This window comes from Thamnophis elegans, chromosome 3, assembly GCF_009769535.1.
Source record: "Thamnophis elegans isolate rThaEle1 chromosome 3, rThaEle1.pri, whole genome shotgun sequence".
Classification (NCBI taxonomy): domain Eukaryota; kingdom Metazoa; phylum Chordata; class Lepidosauria; order Squamata; family Colubridae; genus Thamnophis; species Thamnophis elegans.
Window position 1 is genome coordinate 82,980,286 of NC_045543.1, and position 14,175 is coordinate 82,994,460.

Genomic DNA, 14,175 nt, shown 5'->3' on the forward strand with positions numbered 1-14,175 from the left:
AGCCCCAAATTATAAAGAAGTTAACTTGATAATCAACTTAAATACACCCAGAAGCCAAGAGTCAAGAAATAGACTTCACCTTCTACTCTCAGACAGGTTTCTCTTGGCAAATACCCGTTTGGGTCACTTTAATTCTACTTACTTTGGAGAAGGAAAAACTTTTGGGGGACTTCCAGCAGAGTTTTCCCTTTAAAAAAATATTATTGGTGGAGACACTTTGTGGCTGTCGTCCTGCTTTTTCCCATAAGGTTGCCATTTTAATGCTTTCCTACCTGAGAGAAGCCTTATTCCTCACTAGGAGACTTCTCCCCCAAGCAAAGATACTTTACATAGCGCTGTGATGCAAATGAAACACCATTATTATTTTACCCGTATTATTTCAGCTTTGACAACCAAATTGCAGGCCCATTCTTTGTGAAGTGGAGAGGATGGATCTTGTTTTTGAAAAAAAGATTCTTCTGATGGAACATTTTTGAACCAAAATTCATGAATATGTAATGTCACAAGTTTTATGGTACATTTATTTAACTTGGTTGTGATTACCTGGTTTTTACATTTATAGTAAAAAAAATCCCTATCTGTGAGCTCATAAATTAATTTGTGACAGTTAAATACAACAAAACATCATTCTGAAATTTGGAACCCAATCTTATGTACATTGGGGGCTGGGACAAGTTTCAGGAAATAGTGGCACTACAAATTGCAGCATCTGACCTTTCTGCTTGTAGAACAGTAAATCACCTGAGACTCTAGAAAAGGAAGTGGCATTTACTTGTAACACTGGTTTTGTGAGATTGAGATTCATTAAGAATAACTAGAGAAAATGTTATTGTGCCAAGCCTGTTTCTGGACATAATTCTGTTTAGCCATACTTTATCAAAAGTTACTTAAGATTGTAACACCTACGTTATCACAGTAAAATGCTCATTTAAAAAAAACATGTATTTTTATTTTAAAAATAGCCATTGCATTAAGATCGTAGAGAAACTTACACATTTATCTTAAACAATAACCTGTTCTGATTCTTAGTATTTCACAATACACAGTCTTCGCTTAAGTTTCCATTAAATAGTGACCACCGAGTTACAACAGCACTGAAAAAATGTACTTGCAACCAGTCCTCAACCTTATGACTGTTGCAGTAGACTTCTTAGTGCTTCTTAGTAGTGGTGGCATGCCTAGCAGAGATAGGACGAATATGATATTTGCACCTAGGAGGATAGGGAGGAAGGTCCACTGGGATGGTGGCAGGGGAATACAGCAGGAGAGAGAAAGATGCATAGAGTAGAAGAACTTCTCCAAGTAGTTGGTGAATTGAAGTTCTGGGCTGGGGAAGACCAAATCAGGGATTGCTTGAATCTAGGTAATCTTCACCTAACAACCCTGGGATTCATTTTATGACAACTGGGACTGTTTTGTTTATCTACAGAGTTGTTGGTATGGGTTTGGGTCATTAATTGAGGGCCACCTATATGCTGAAATGGAAATAAAGAGGAGGCAAAATGTGAGAAACAGTAATAAATAAAGACATCTTATATCTAGTTGAATCAGTTGCATGCATGTATGGCATACAAAGTCACTTCCGTTGGCCTTTAACTCAAGGCATTGAACATAACTAATATTCCTTCCTCCTATTTTTCCCACAGCAGTAACCCAGTGAGGTGAGCTGAACTGAGAGAGTGAGGGACTGACCCAAAGTCCTATTCACAGTATCTTGATTTCTAGCCCAGTGCCTTGAACAACTAAAAAAAAACCTATATCAAAAGGCATGTTTCTCAAAAAAAGTAAGTCCAACACAAAAACTCTATTTGATTTCATATAATTAAACTGTGATTAAATTTACTTAAATCTTTGTTTTCTAACCAAGCATTTAATATAGATTACAATTGATAGCATTTGAAGGTCTCTGAGCGCAACATCTAAGGCTTTTAGGAGGCTCGTGCCATCCAAGTATCTCACTTTCCACACACACACACCTCTGTTCTACATTTTATTGACTGCATTGCCAATTCAAGCAAGTGGTAACAAAAGCCTTTTAAGTTGGGGAGATTTTTTTGATGATGCTAATTTAACTTTTAAGATTTAACATCACATTTCGCAGAAAATAAAAACAGAATGCTACAGATCAAAATTCCAAATAGATTAAGGTAAGAAACTAATGATTTCAATTGAGACACAATTTTTTATGCTAACAGTAACTAACATTTTCTCTATTTGGGACACTTGAATTTTCCTACCCATCTTTAGCCACACAGGATGTTCTTTGCTATGGCAACTAACAGTTATGTAAAAGAAAAGCCCCTATCATTCTATGAACAAAACAATCTAGATCAGTGTTTTTCAACCTTTTTGTGCAAAGGCACACTTTTTTCATGAAAAAAATCACGAGGCACACCACCATTAGAAAATGTTAAAAAAATTTAACTCTGTGCCTATATTGACTATATATAAAGTGTTTTTCCCATGGCACACCTTACACTATGTCACGGCACACTAGTGTGCCGCGGCACAGTGGTTGAAAAACACTGATCTAGATAACATAGGGACGTTTTTATTTTGGATCCTACTGATGTGGGAGCCACCAGTCCACCTCTAGAATGAAAGATCAGGAAACTCTGGAGGAGGAATATAGTAGAATTATCCTGAAGTGAACCTCCTAAAACCCACCAATTAGAATGGTCTGGAAGAATAATGGAACTTTTTTCTTCCAAGTTGGTACTTTTTAATAAATAAAACTTTCCTTTAGATTCCAAGCACTGCATTGCAACCTTTCATCATTTTTTTCCCTGTTGGTCTTACATGGATTCAGAAGCATAGCTGTAACTCTGACCTGGGCACTTTAGAGCCCCTGGGCCACATCCGGCCCTTTGGCTATCATGTCCAGCCTGCATGGATTGCCTTTATTTTGAAGGCAACTATGTATGTATGTACACCTATGCACCTTCAAAGCCCAATTGGTTCGGCCTTCCACAACAGTCCCAGTTTCTCATGTGGCCCCTTGGCAAAATTAATTATCCACCCTGCTGTAAATAAAAATCATCCCAGATTCTCAGAAATCAATTTTTGATACTGGAATCCTAGAATCAGATATTAGATTTGGAAGGGAGCTTAGAGGTAATTATCAAATTTTCATAATAAAAGTGTTAGCATGGTGACACATTTCAGTCACAGATGATTCTTCAATCTCTTCTTGAATATCACTTGTACAAAGCCCATTGCTCCCGAGACATTTACATTTCATTGGTCTTCATCTCTTAACTCTAAAATATGCAATTTTCTGGTAATTTTCTACTCAATTCTTTTTCCTTTTTTACAGTATGTCCTGGTTCTATTCCTGCCATCTGAAACAATAAAATACAAGATGTTGCCATATAGTTTTCCATAACTACATCCATATATATGGAAAATGGTATTCTGCCTCTCTTAATTGTGTATTCGTATACAAAATATAAGCATCTGCTTAAGAATTTTTAATTGGTATCCAAACATTTTATTGGTTATAAGGGATTGGTTTCTAAAATCATGATTATAGTATGATGATAAGGTAAATGTGATAGTTACAGGATGTTTTGGAAAAGCTTCAGATTTAAGAAACATTTTGTGGATATTCTAATTTAGCTTAATGAGATGAAAGGACTTAAGACGATTTTCTTCTGAGGTAATTGACATCCAGAGCAGAGATGGTTTCTGAGATATTTGAGGTAGCTGGGTTGGTTTCCTTAGTATAACCTAGGAAATTGAAAGATATCTAACAGCAAGATTTTGCATCCACTTGTGTTACACAGTGTGCCGACCTTATCTGAAAATGCTGTGACCAAAAGGTTATTGGTACACTCTGATCAAAAATTTGCATTTGACTCCCAAGAGAAATGCAACATTGTGGGAAGGCTGATACTTATCTTGCCATAATGTTCAAGCCCTTTGCTTTGACTCTTCTTAAGATCAAATATGGTGTCATTTAGTGGTGTCACAGAAAATGCAGCTTACAAAATAGATGGTTCTTGATGTATTATTCAGGCAGCCAGTTTCCGCCTATGTAGGATTGGCATCAGTGTAGCAGCCAGAGGAACAACCCATGTTATTCAAGCAACTGGCAGAGAAAAAAATTCAACAAAAGACGATTTATTTTTATGAGCCATAGTGCAAGCAATGAAGGCAAAGCTCTCTGCATAAAAAAAGCAAAAGAAGGTTTTGTTCCAAAATATATTACGTAGGTATTGGTTTTAAAAGAGATATCAGTCAGAATGCAGCTCTAATTTAAATATCCAATATCTGGAGAGGTTAGATCTGAGAACATCATGTCATTCAAATTTGGTGATCAAAGAAACTGGAAATATATCTTGAAAACAGCTCTAACAAGATTTTCTTCATTTTAACTATTCCACAGATGACAAAGAAACACAAATAGGAAGTATTGGATAAAGGTAAGTTTCTACATTTTAACCACATTTTTAAAAAATCATAGTCAAACTAAACTATTCATTAGACAATTGCTGAAAGATTTGGCAGAGTTCTCATTCAGGTAACAACTTCACAGTTGCAATTGTCAGGTCATGAAATATTTTAACAGTTTTATTAACATTTGTAATGGATTCCAAATCAGGTATAAAGCGGCAACCATATAAGTGAAGTAGTTGCAGTCTGTTGGAATGAAAAAAGAACATCAATAGAATAATAGATTCACAATTGCCAAATTATTACACAACCACAGTTATGTTTCTTTATAATAATTCAGATGTTTCTTTACTATAAAATAGATTTCAGAGAGTATGAGTACTGCAACATATATAATTCATAAAATACTGGTAAAATTAGAAGCAAATGAGACACACTGGGTGTGGTTCTGTAAGTAAACTGAACCTGCAGTTTTAATTTTGCTCTTATTTCTAGGAAACAGCAATGTGACTAATAAACAGGTTAGCATTACAATATCTCTAAAGAATGTATTAAACAAGGAAGTTTTGAGTGGTCATTTATTTGAAAAGAAACTAAAGATTATTTCACTAAAACTATTAAATAAAATAAAGAACAGATGATATTGGAAGCAAATTGCTCCAGAATTCATGCTTGATTTATGTACATTAAATCACATCTGAGTATACACTGGTTCTTAACATAAATGTGAGAACACAGATAATTATTCTTTCTAAAATTAAGCTCTATACCTTAAGTAATCAAATAATTAATTAATTCCAAGTAAAAGTAATAATGCCTTCAAATTATCTGCAAAACAATACAACAAATATCCTAAAGTTCTACCTTTATAAATATCCTTAAGTTACAAGAGTTGAGCAGTCCAGTTTTTAGGCTTATACATTATACAGGCCACAACCTCTTTCCTACCCTTTATTACACATTTTATCAATATGGCTAACTTCCTAAAATGTGGACCAATTCCAAGAATTGTCAGCAATGGGGAATGAAACTTCTCAACATATTTAGCCATAAAATATCCCTGGCATTTCTGCTACCCTTTTCCTTATTAGCATAAATATTTGCTTTACTCCGTATCACGTGCCTATCACATTATACAATATATTTCTCACATCTACAAGCTTATGTTAATAAAGAATATTGGTTGTTCTTGTTCACCTAATCTCAGCAATATTTTACAAATGAGTTAGATTTCTCATCAATTCTAAAGTGATATGCAGCAATAAAATCACCACGTTAGTAACAAAAGAATCATAACCACATCCTTTGAATATTAATTCAGTGTAACTTGAGATGCAAAGATATGGGTCGATAGTATAATTAGTGACATCTACTGAAAACTTAAATCTGTTTACCTAAACAGATTTAGATTTTCTGGAAGTACAAATGTTTTCCCCTCACAATGCTGCTTGGCTAAGATAAAGGTTAAAGCATTGAATAAATGCTAGCAGGTTCCAGTCTCTCTTGTTTTGAAGTTAATTTTTTCCAAAGCTAATGGGAAACGTCTGTAGGATAAAGTCTCAATCAAGTGGTGAGTTATGACCGGTACATCCCAGTATGGGTGTACCGGTGCCTGCCGGGAGCACTGGGTACCATTCTGGTACGGTGCTCCAGAGGGCCTACCCGCCTGTCCTCCTTACCGATATTTGAGCTCTTCGACGCTTCCGTGCACATGCATGGAGCGTACAGCACCTGTGCTCCACCGAGCAGCTGGAGCATAGCGGAGGTGTCACGGAGCGTCATAGGAGGTAAGGATGCATGTGGTGGACATTCGGCCCCATTGCACCCTATTGGTTGCAACAGGATCCAGAACCCACCACTGTCCCAGTCCCAAGAAAAATCTTTATTGAAAGAATGCTTGGGACCCAAATATACTGAGGATGATACAAATGACCATCTATCCAGAAAAATAAAAAGGAAGGGACACGAGGAAATAGAGAACTTTCTGAGATCCTTGATGGGATAGTGAGTATAAAGTATAAATACTGATAAATGAATATTTTATAACTGGTGCTGCTAAAAACATCAGGCATTTAGTGAGAAATGTTCAAAACAGGCTGTCCAAATTCCAGGTCCTCTCAATGGTCCGCAAAGCTTAGGAATCTCTGATTTAGTTATTTAAAACAGGAGGGCATTCAATAAAATGTAAGGTGGAGCACTCCTGTTAAACATTGCACCAGTTCTCCATGCACTTTTCCTCAATATTTCAGTCCATTGTCCCTCAATTTCTAAACTTGTGTAGGGTTCCCATTAATTTGTGGTATGCGGATGAAATTTATTTCTAAAGCTATATTAGCATTTATCCTTGAATATCAGAAAAATATGTTCTACCATGAATTTATTTAAACCTTTACTCAGACCATTAAAATTAAAGATGTTATCACATATTGAAACCAGAAATTTCATTAAGTAAGAACACATTAAAACTACTTTGTCTTTTAGTTGGGCTAATATCTTTTTCATATAATAAATCTTGGTCATAACCCCTGGCAGTTTTTTATTATTTTAAGCATATCAAATACTGAGGACTAAATAACACCATTTATAAGCCCTAAATAGCCTGATTATTATGACCAATAATCTATAACATCTGGAGACCACTGGGATATCTATCCTTGCACCTCCATTTCAATAGTTAAAACAAGCTCGCCCTGCTTATTAACAAGTCACCAAAATGAAATAATCTGAATTTTAGAGAGGCTTTAGCATCAGTTTAAATTACACTCACCTTTTGCAGTTTTTACATAGTTTTGCAACTGAATCTAGAGAGATATTCCTGCAGAAACTAAGCTTCAGACACTCTAAGGTGTTAAAGCAGAAATTAGCCAACAAGCAAACCCTGAAATCCAAGAACAAATTACATTATGCTTTTACTATAAGACTTGAAAAGGAGATCATTAGACAAGTATCTTGGGTACATTGTACAATATTAGCAACAGCAATAGTCCTTAGATTTATATACTGCTTTACAGTGCTTTACAGCCCCCTCTAAGCAGTTTACAGAGTCAGGATATTGTCCCCAACAATTTGGGTCCTCATTTTGCTGACCTCAGAAGAATTGAAGGCTGAGTCAACCTTGAGCTTGGTGAGGTTTGAACTGCCAAATTGAGACAGGCGGCAGTCAGCAGAAGTAGCCTGCAGTACTGCACTCTAACCACTGCACCACCAGGGCATAGATTGCGAAACGTGTGCTCAATGAACCAGTTGTTAAACCGGTAGGATCCCACCCCTGATTTATACCTCACCTTCCTCTTTATATAACCACTTTAAGTGACTTAAAACAATTTTTAATCAATGGTAGTATTATGTCACTGCTTGCACTGACAATATAGTTAATATTAAATAGACCCTTAAGATCAGCCTTAATTTTTGTCACCTATTTTCTTTTTAAAATGTGCACATTTTTTACCAAATACCTTACCCTCTTTTGCTTGTTGCTGTGGAACTCAAATCAAGATAAGAAATTTTATGGCAATTCCTTGCCAAAGCTTGAACTCCAATATCACTCACATCTTTACATCCATTAACATCAAGGTACCTGAAAGGATGTAAAAAGCAGTAACCTGATACAGACACAGAGAGAGATTTGAAAGAAATAGGATGTTACTGCTACATGGTATGTCAGTTAACTAATTGGCTATTTAGAAGATAAACTGTTGGTAAGTATTGCTTGTCAGCATTTTGAAGTGTTGTTCTTTCAACCAAGTGGCAGAGAAGATTTTTGAACAACATAGATAAAATTTTCAGGATAATTCTGCTCATAATTTTCAACCTCTTTTTTCATTTTTTTTCTTCCCTCCATTATCAATGTTATAATGATCCTTTAGTGCTATTGCATTCATTTGTATTTTTATTAGTTTGCATGACATTTCAAACTGAAAATAAAATATAGAAGCCTAGTTTCACGTACAGTTTTTGTACTGAGGATGTTTCTATTGACATTTTTAATTATCGCTACATACACAACAATGTGAAATCACAGTTGTCATAATTCTTTAGCTAGTATTGACCTTCATATGCATTGACTTCTTCACAACAGCCTAGGATGCTGTAACATACTAATTGACTTAAAACCATTTGTTTAAGGATTGTTCAAAGTTACAATAGCACTGAAAAAGGTGACAGCACTTAACAATCATTGCAGCCTCCCCACAGTCACATGATGAAAATTTGGGCACTTAGCAAATGACATGTGTTTATGATGGTGGCAGCATCCCAGGATCAAATGATCAACATTACTTCTTGTCTTACCTTCAAGTGCTATGGAGAATATGTTGTCCTCCTCCTCCTCTTTGTGACAACCTTTCAAATATTGGAAGGCTGCTATCATGTCACCCTTAGTCCTTCAGTTTGTTTGTTAGACTAGAAATACCCAGTTCCTACAACCTTTCATCATATTTTAGCTTTCAGACCACTTATCATCTTTGTCCCTCTTCTCTGTATTCTTCCTAGAGTCTCAACATCTTTTTTGTATTGCAGAGACCAGAACTGGACATAGTATTCCAACTAATACTTCATGTGATCTTGATACTATTCCTCTGTAATATAGCCTAGAACTATATTAACTTTCTTGGCATCTGCACACACTGCTGGTTCATACTTAAGTGTTTGACCACTAAATCCTCCTACATCCCTCTCACAGTTACTGCTGTTGAGCCAGGTACCATCTATTCTATACCTGTGCATTTGATTTTTCTTGCCTGTGTAAATCCTTACTTTTTTCACCACTAAATTGCATTTTGTTTTATAGGGCCCATTTTTCAAGTCTGTCGAGGTTTTTTCTGAATCTTGAGCTATTTTCTAAAGTATTGGCTATTCCCCCTGGCTTGGTGTCATCTGCAAATTTAGCAATAGCAATAGCAGTTAGACTTATATACCGCTTCATAGGGCTTTCAGCCCTCTCTAAGCGGTTTACAGAGTCAGCATATTGCCCCCAACAACAATCCGGGTCCTCATTTTACCCATCTCAGAAGGATGGAAGGCTGAGTCAACCCTGAGCCGGTGAGATTTGAACAGCCAAACTGCAGAACTGCAGTCAGCTGAAGTAGCCTGCAGTGCTGCATTTAACCACTGCACCACCTCGGCTCAGTAGGTTCCTCTGAATTTGATAAGTTCCTCTTCTATTCCTTCATCTAAATTGTTTATGAAGGTATTGAAGAGTACTGGGTTTAAGACAGAATCTTGGGGCACTCTACTATATACTTCCTCCATTTAGGTGTAGTTCCATTGAGGACTAAACATTGAGGGCAGCTTGTCAGCCAGTTACGAATCCATCTGCTGTCTACCCCATATTTTTCTATCTTATCAGGAAATAGGTTGTAGTCTACTACATCAAATACCTTACTGAAGTCCAATTATACTATGTCCACAGCTTTTCATTGGTCCGCTAATTTAGTCACTTTATCTTTGTATTCTGATTCCCTCTCGTGTTTAATTTCTCCTTCCCAGCCTTGTGATTGATGAGTAAGTAAACATTTTAAAAAGTCAAAGTGTGTCATCTTGGGAGTAAATGCAGAAGGAAATAGGAAATGAGTTGCAGTGATAGCAAAAGAAGCATCAAGATACTGTCCATTATTTTAGCAAAATAAAGAAAACAACAACTTTTTTATCCAAAGCAAAGCACTCTAACTATCACAGAGATGTGCAACTATAGGATTTTTTATCTCTTCTTTGATTAAATAGATTATAAATGAGTTTCAAAACAGGCAATCCTGCTAAACCCATACTTTATTTATTGAATACTGTATATACTCGAGTATAAGCCTAGTTTTTCAGCCCACTTTTTGGGCTGAAAAAAGCCGCCTCGGCTTATACTCGAGTCAGTGAAAAATTTGCCCGAAATGGAGGAGAAAAAGGGGCGGGGCCATGCCGCTGGGTGACACTCGTGAATGGCCCAGTGCCCCTGTGAGTTTCCCCTCCCTCTGTGTCAGTTTGCCGCGCAGCGTGCACCGCACCATCCCCCCTCCTCACGTTCTAATGTAATGCAGGGCTGTCTTACGATTCCCCTTCCTCCCCCTCCTGCCGCTCTGCAACGATGTCCCACCTCCTCCTTGTTATGGCAAGCAGCCACATAGCGATGTCCCACCTCCTCTGGTACAGTGATCCAATGATAGGAATCACTGTGCCGTGTGTCATAGGAGGCGGGACATCGCTCCCGCGGCTGCACGGGACATCATCATCACAGCGGGACATCAGCATCATGAGGTGAGTGAAGTATTTCATTGAATACACCGCTAGTTTACTGTTTTTCTTTGAAATAAATATTCAAAAACATTATTGGTATCTATTTTTATTTTTGAAATTTACCGGTAGCTGCTGCATTTCCCACCCTAGGCTTATACTCGAGTCAATAACTTTTCCAGTTTTTTTGTGGTAAAATTAGGTGCCTCGGCTTATATTCGGGTCGGCCTATACTCGAGTATATACGGTACATGTTACTTGATTCCCTTTACAGGTTTAAACTATGATCAATAGTAACCACAACTCTATGATTTTCAGCTTCAATTATAGTTATTTTCCAGTTCTTTATTTTAAAATTATTATTAAAATATAAAAATGTTAAGAATCTAATACACTTTTAAATTTTACTTTTTAAAACCATATACATTTGATAGCACAACAAAATGTTAAGTAGTTGCCACAGAAATAGCGCGATCCAATTCAGCTTCAAGGACTTATTTAATGTATTTGAGGCCACAAACAGCAAAAAGGCAAAACAAAATGTCAACGTAACTAAGGATGTAACATCACTGAAAATTATTTAAATAATACCAAAATATATAAATTCAAGGACAAGCGCATTTGCAACATATTATCTTACCTGATCCCTGGCAAATAACTGCTAATTTCAATTAGACTGATGTCAGTTATATGAGAACACAAATTAAGAACCAAACAATCCAGTTTAGGACACTTCTTCAAAATAGAATATACTAGAGAATCCCTCATCTGCAGCCCAAGACAAAACAAAAGCAAGAAATAAGGCAATGTGGAGGATTGTCTTTCAATAATAGAACAGAGCTATTCACTGCAAGTCAAGTTCTTTATTCCCAGTACAATAAGGAAACCAACTCCAGTATATTATTTATAGATTAATGTTCAATGTGTATTGGCATACGTTTTTCCCATTACTCTGTTTATCGGTTTATATATAAATCCATGATACTACTTTCTTAACTATTTTAGAAATATATCAATATATGTGTCAATCCTGGAAGCTATCTTTTTCATTGAAGCTGCAGGGCTGCCACATTTAGTGCCTGGGAAAATGGGAGGAGGGATTGCTAGGAGCCGGTGGAGGATTAGCCATAACAACATTCTTTTCTATGGCAGTCAAGGACATTCAGCGTGCACCTGGATGGGAGTGACTGGGGACGGTCTCTAGTTGGGCAGTCTCTAGTTGGACCATTGAAATGATTAGATCATGTGATGGACTTGTGGGTGCAGGGGATGGATCTTTGACTTTCTTTTGGCTGGGGAAAACCCGGAACTCTCAGATTCAGGTTTTCCCAGATGTGCCAATATGACATCTCTATTAAAATGGATCTTTGAGGAATCACTAGCCTTGGCGTCTTCTTTAGTTGGGAGTCTTCTTTAGTTGCGGGTGTTAATTGGAACCCTGACAATATGAATGACATACAGCAACTCTAGACTGAACTGGTGATGTGGTTGGGGCCCTGTTCTAGAGACTGGATTCCATTAGTATTCAAATAGGAAAGAAAAGGCTCAGGCCTAACCCTGTCAAGTCTCAGTGCATAGTAATACAAGAAATCCCATAGGGAGTAATATCGGACAAGCTTGTTCTGGATAAGGTATTCCTCAGACAGAATTTATGTGTAACCGGAGGGGCCTCCTGGCTCTTGCTTGAAGTGCAAGTGACAGCTTTGGCAAGGAGGGCCTTTGCACAGATATCATAATTCATTATAAACATTCTGCAGTTAATCTGTTACACCTATTGCATTGACTTTCAGATGCAAATCCAGATAAAGCCTAGCATGACTTGTGTTCTGGATACTTAAAATAGCATCTTGCTCCAAAGTTGCTGTTCAATCACTCATATCCTGGATTACTGCAGTGCATTCTGCTACTATCCTGGAAGTGTATTTGGAAGCTACAGATTGCATAGAAAGCAGCAGTGGGTAGTTCTGGGATCCCCTAGAGTGGTACATTTAACACTGCTATTGCACAAACTATACTGGTTGCTGGTTTGCTTCCAAATCCAATTCAAGGTGTTGGTTATCATCTTTAAACTCCTTTATGGCATGGTCCAGGCTACCTATTTCTATTCTATTCTATTTATTAAATTTATAGGCCGCCCAATCCCGAAGGACTACCTGCAGAACTATCTCATTTCAATGGGATTGGCTCACTCAACTCGTTCCAGCAGAAGAGGCATGTTGTGGGCCCTTTTGTTAAAGAATTCTGGCTGGAAGGATCCAGAATGTGGACTTTTTCTGCTGTAGCTCCACCCTCTAGAAAACAGGTATAAAACGTGCGGCATCACACTGCCGTCATGTGAAACATCATGATGTTTTTCCCCTTCGCGGAGCTTGGGTGGACATGGCCTGCATGTGACACATCCGACCCATGGGCCGCCAGTTTGACACCACTGCTCTAGAACATCCTCCTCAAAGTCAGATCTGCTCCCACTCTCTTGTCCTTTTGAAAGAGCCTCAAACTGGCTCTGCTGATTGGTCTGGGCTCCTGATGAGAACATTCCACATTGGAACTCATTAATAGACTACAAAAAAGTTCCCATCCCCTACCCCATTGAATTCCAGTTTCTAACTTATCAAATTTATGCTAATTTTAATATTTAATGTTTTAATATTTTGTATTTTGCTTTTATGACATTGTAAGTCATCCAAAGTCACTTAACAGTAAGATGGGCAGCATATAAATTTAACAAATGAATAAATATAGTGACAGGTTGACCTCTGGCTCCAGTCTGTGTCTTAGCATCAGAAGAGGGGATACCAGGCTGGGAGAAAACTAATTTAGAACTTTAAAAAAACCTCGCATTAGAATATTTTAGTCAATAAGCCTATTAAGTGTAAAAATGTATTTCTTCCAGGGATTACATTTTTAAGTTGTCAATCTTTGACGTATATAATATGATAAATTGAACAAAAGCAAAAAAGAAATAATTAACGGAGGGAAATGGGTGAAATAAATAAACAGCTCTTACCATTTCAAGGCCTGTGACATTGAGGCAAGTAAGCTGTTGCAATGAATTTACCATTTGCACTAAACAGTCCTGTGAAATTCTATGAACTCTGCCAATATTCAGAACCTCTAGACCTAGACATTGAGTAGAAATTAATTTCAAGCATTTGTCCGTAATGGCTTGACAGCCAAACATTTCCAGTTTCTTAAGGCTAGAAAAGAACATAAGGAAGTTAGTAATATCCTTCAATATTAGCCATTCAATTTTTTTAAGATAATATCATTCCCCAATTTTAACATGCAAAGCATATGAAAACAAAATATGAAATTATTGATATTATAGTATCTTGGTCTAAGTCTGAACAAGTTATTGATAATTTTTTTTTTACATTTTAAAAAAGATTTTGTTGGTAAAAAGAAAATACAACATCCATAACTTGTAAGAAACAATACAACTACATTTCAAGATATTCCCATACTATCAAATCATTATAAACATCAAAGGTTAGGTATCTTATTCCTTCCCTCCCTCTTCTCTTCCCTCATTTCTTCTTTTCCATACCCTTTTCTTCCCTC